At 36.7% G+C, this 5,440-nt stretch overlaps 1 pseudogene; it reads right to left on the reverse strand.

Moving 5' to 3' along the window:
- Positions 1-209: 209 nt before the first annotated feature.
- On the reverse strand, positions 210-5,227 carry LOC112172850 (annotated as a pseudogene).
- Between the last annotated feature and the right edge of the window lie 213 nt (positions 5,228-5,440).

Genomic DNA, 5,440 nt, shown 5'->3' on the forward strand with positions numbered 1-5,440 from the left:
CAAAACAGAAAGCAGAGAGAAAATGCAATTCTATATAATCACAATTAAATCCATAATGTATACACACATCAATTCAACATTGAATTTCAAAAACCACCAGCAAACTACTTCAGAAACCATCAAATTTTTACAGGCCAGTTGGGAAATTAAAAACTCAATTTTGAAGAACCCAACAATCAATTAGCAGGAAATTGAAACAACTTACCTGAGTACAATCAATTACTTGGATGAAATTGAAACTTCACGTTCGCGTTGTCGACGGGCTGTTGAAGATTCACGATCAGTATTGCAAAGTCAGTGTATCTCTTTCCCTTAACAGAAAAACAGCAAATTGGTCAGTTTTCGGGAAATATTAGATACAGCAGAAATTGAATTCTTTTGACTCTGGATCAGTTCTAGAGCCATCTATTTCTGCCCAGCAATGAAACGAAGACGCGAGAAGTTAAAAAGCAATGGCGACCTGAGATTGTGCGTGAAAAATGAACATGTGTGAATAGTAAACCGAACTCTCTCTGGATCGTTCCTCCCTCTCTATCTGTAGATGAAGGTCAGTAGAAGTCTGGAAGTCATGGAACTTCTGGAAAGGTCAGTGGAGGTCAAAAAAACGAAGGCGTTGGCAGCGTGAAATTGTAAAGCAAAGGCAAGGGCAAAACCGCCTTTTCAACACCCAATGAACATGTGCGAATAGTAAACCGACCTTTAGTATATTAGTAATTTTTGAAGCGTCTTCCACAGCTCACACAAATTTCTACTCTGGAAGTGTGGAAATGCCCTCAGTTTTTAAACTTTCACTCTGCTTTGTCCAATCTTTGGTTGCAAGGACATGCTGATTTGATATGTATATGTTTCAATTTCATTTCACATGTTATTTCAAAACTACTATATAGGTAGCATCAATTCATAGGAAATCTGCTGTTCCGAAAAACCCTGTCTCTATTCTGTCCCGCGAATAATATACTGCCACATGTTACAAACTATTATTTTCAATTATAGAGAAATTATATCTTGTCAAAAAAAAATATATATAAATATATATATATATATATATATATATATATATATATATATAGAGAGAGAGACTGAGAGAGAGAGAGAGATTATGAAATAGTAAACATTGCGTGCAGAACTCTTACTTTTCTTTTGTTCTAGCGTATCAAAGATAAGGCATTGATTAAACAAAAAAGAAAAGAAAAGATAAGGCATTGAGGTTTCAGGCATGAAATCGAGATAATTTAAACAAAGTTTCATCGCCATCTTTCTCGACATCAACCCATGTCAGATTTCCAACATATTAGTGATTTAGATTTCCTGGCTGCTTTGCTCCATTTTGTTTCTCTCTGGCGGGTTGGTCTCTTCTTCAGTCTGTAGAAACCACTTTTATTCATCTCCCCTTTTTACTCAAATAATTTCTCGTTATAGTTCTAGCCCTAAGAACTTCTAGGATATAGTCTTTTGTATCTATCAATTCTTGATTTGGGGTTTAGTTGAAGCCACTTCGATTTTCTTGAAGCTAGAGGGACTTTCTGCGGACCTTCAATTTTGCTTATGGGTATTCAGATCATTTGGTACCTGAAAACTGTTGCATATCGTTTGGGTATTGTTGATTTTTAACATCTAGTTAGATGTGTGTTCTTCGAATCAAGTCTCATTAGGAATTGGATGAACTTAGTGCTTTGTGTTGGAATTTTGGTTGAAGATGGGTCCTTTTCATTCTGATTTAAAGGATATGGTTTGGTGATAGTTCATGTGTAATCAATCAAACCATATATGCAAATTTGTAGGTCCAATATGTTGAAATGTTATGATCATGCAAAATTTGAAATCGGGGTTCTTTATTTGGACGCCCAATTTGGATAAAAGAAAAAAAAAATTTGAGTTCGTGTTAACTCTCTGCTAAGAGAGAGGACAGGTGTTAACAATTGGGGAAGTGACACAATAGGGACAGGGAGATTCGGGACAGCAGATTTCCTCCCATGGTTTGCATGCATTTCAAAAAAAAATCTTCATCCAAATATACACCTTAAAAATTAATTTTTTCCTCAAAAATTAATTTTAGTATGAATTAAAATATTATTAAAATAAAATAAAAATCATAAAAATTGATAAACATAATGTAAAATAAAAAAATACTTGAAAGGGCTAAAGCCCCTCTCATGAATAAAGAATAATATTTCTGGAGACTAAATTATAATTTTGGCCCCAATATAGCTCCCTCTTATTAGAGATGACCTTAGTTCTCAGCGTTTTGGGCCAAAATGTTTTCTAGCCCGGTTATAAAGCTTTTTCACATTGTCTTTTTCTAGTTTGACTAAGAAGTTTTGAAAAACCAAATTTTGATTTTCAAAGCTCCCAGGTCAAAATGTTTCATGGTCTGATCATAAGCCTTTTCTGATATTGATTTTTTCTAGATTGATTAGGAAGCTCAAAATGTTGAGAAGAAAATGAAAACCAAATTGTAATTTTCGGGGTTCTCTTTTTCTCAAAAAAAAAGCACATTAACTGCTTTTGATTCTACTCCTTCTAGTTAGACGATTATTGACGATGTATGTTGAATTGATTGAATCGGTAATACTTTAAGCTTTTCAATCTTAAAAAGTAACTGTGCGACGTAGTCGATATTATGCTTAATTATCATATATACATATATATATATATATATATATATATATTTGTACAGGTTTATCGTTGATAACTATGATCAAGCGCAAATGATACATATACTAAAGATGGATCCACTGTTTATCCCTATTCATCACTGTTCATGTAACAGTGAAGTGAAGGTTTTGCCCCTAGATTTTGACTGAAATTACAGTTCTGCCATATATATCAGTATATATCAGCTGAACAAAATAAAAAGAAATAAAAAGGATCCTATCCTTGGGTTACTTCCTTAATTATATTTTTCTTCATCTTCTAAACTTCTTCATTTCAAACAATTCCAATTGTTATTAAAATATAAGAGTGAGTCTATCAAAATTGTTATTTATCTACATGAGCACATGAGCACATTACACACTACACCTAATAATGTAAATAAATATTTTCACAACTATATAACACATTTTAGTTTTTATTTTTATTTTTTATCAAAAACAATCTAGCAAGAATGCATTATTATAACTGGCCGGATCGATTGACAATACTAACTCCCGCAGCAAAGCGCGGGCAACTATTACTAGTATTATTTCTAAAAGCAATATTCTTGCTAAATTTTTGGGCAGAAAAAAGAAAAAGAAAAAAACTTACTATGCTTAATTAGGAGCTGGAAGCAGTGGTATGGATCCTCAATTCTGCAATCAAGCCATTCAAATCATTATATGATGATCCACCTTCCACCACACTCCTTCTTGCCACTTCCCCATGCTTCTTGGCTCTGCTTCTCATTTCCTCTGCTTCTTCACCCACCATAATCTGTTTCACCACCTTCTCTATAGCTTCACTCTTCACTCTTTCCCCTCCAAATCTAGCCCAATTTGAAACACCAACACCAACCCCAATGCCAAGTATTTAAGTCACCAGCTTCTCATTGTAAAACTGGTCAGCAAATGCAGGCCATGTAGCCATCGGAACTCCATGATGCAGAACAGATGGCAGCCCAATTTGAAGAACAGTTGGATCGTGCTAAAGGAGGAAAACGAAAAGTGACTAGTAGACGCGAAACGGGCTTTCGGAGTCCGATTGGGACGTACCTTACCTTTCCGGAAAGGGAATCGCGCCAGAAATCAAACTTGTAGCAAACCTGTGGTCTTTTTCGGGCTTTCGGGGTCGTTTAGGGCATTAAAACGGCATTTTTCTATTTTTCGGTATTTTGGTTTTCCTAGTTATTTTCGGGTTGTTTTCGTTTTTACCCATGGACTTTAGGGTTTCATTGTTAGTCGCCCTAGGGTTTATTTTCTTATAAATAAGCCGCCTTAAGGCTGCAGAATGGATCTTTTATCTTTTATCAATAAAATTGAGATTATTCTCTTTTATCTCTGGTGGACTCCAGAAACCTTTGCTTAGGTTTATTGTTGGTAAACCTAGTTATCAATCCGTTTGCGTCACTCCAGCAGACACTGCTTCAAGCGTCGAGTTCCACCCACAGTGTGTCACAAAGCCTCCAACCTCCACGTGTTCGAGAATTTGCACCTGAGGAGCCCAACCTCTTATAACTAGTCCTCTGCCTTCAACTCTCTTCTCAAACCCTTCAGGCAACCAATCCTCATTACTTTCATGATCATTCTTTTCATCTTTCTTGACAACCCAAATGAATTGCTACCCGGAAGCTTCGAGTCCCAAAGCAATTTCCATGAGCTGAGCATCATCAAACTTGACCACACTCCCGAAGCTCACATAAATTACTGAATTGGGTTTCTTGGAATCTAGCCATTTCTGACATTCATGTCCATCTATGGAGTTTGCTAGTCCTCTACGTGCCTTATCTTCAATCTCCTTATGGCATAGAAATGTTGGGCCTATATGCCAAGCCTTGATTCCCAGAACGTTCCTATAATGATCAGCATAGGCTGGTTCAATCTCATAGAAACTGTTAACAACAACCCCAAAGCTGCTCCTCTCCGATTCAGCAGCCGATTGGCCGAAACGTTTCAACTCACATTCTTGTTTCATGAAATCAGGTATTTGGTTTCCTGGAATCTTGAACTCATGTGGTAAATTGGGAATGACAAGTGGTTTGGAATCGGACACTTCTGTGAGGTCCATTTTCATCAACTACTGTGAAACTGATAGAGAGATGAAATTTGTTCCATGGAAAACAAGCCTTGGAATTCCAAACCTTGCAGCAACATCAGTTGTCCATGGGAAAAAAATGTCGGCTACAAGACAATTGGGTCTGTGTTCTTTGATCAGCTTCTCAAGTGGTTGCTCTAGCATGGTTGTGGCCTTCAAGAACTTTTGGAGGTCTTCATACCCTTCGACCATGTGAGCACTCTCACACCCTTCTGGCAATCCAACCTCCACAGCAGGAAATTTGATGGCAAGGACTCCGATTTCCAAACCAGAAAGTTTGCTTCTTTCGATTGTTTTGGAGAAAAGGGACAAGTTATGAGGGGTAGAAACTATGGTGGTTTTGATACCTTTGGAAGCAAATAGTTTGGCCATGTCTATGACTGGTATTATGTGTCCTTGACTCAAATAGGGGAAGAAGAAAATGTGAGACTGGCCGGTTTTGGTCTCCATGTTGTTATGTGATTATGCAGAGGATGGTGATGTTGGAGACAGAGTTGAACTATTAATGCTCGACTGGAAGAACAAGTCGATAGTCCTGGCATATAAATCTGCTCGACTTGGGGTGCAAGGTACATATAACTTAAATAAATGCGTTGGCTCTCTATTTTCTATGGGTTACAATTGTTTAATCAGTCAATTTTGAACATAATTACCTTTGAATATTTGTTGCTAAGGTGATCTGCATCCATGAATTTTTTTTATAGGTTTACAA

Source organism: Rosa chinensis, chromosome 6, assembly GCF_002994745.2.
Source record: "Rosa chinensis cultivar Old Blush chromosome 6, RchiOBHm-V2, whole genome shotgun sequence".
NCBI lineage: Eukaryota > Viridiplantae > Streptophyta > Magnoliopsida > Rosales > Rosaceae > Rosa > Rosa chinensis.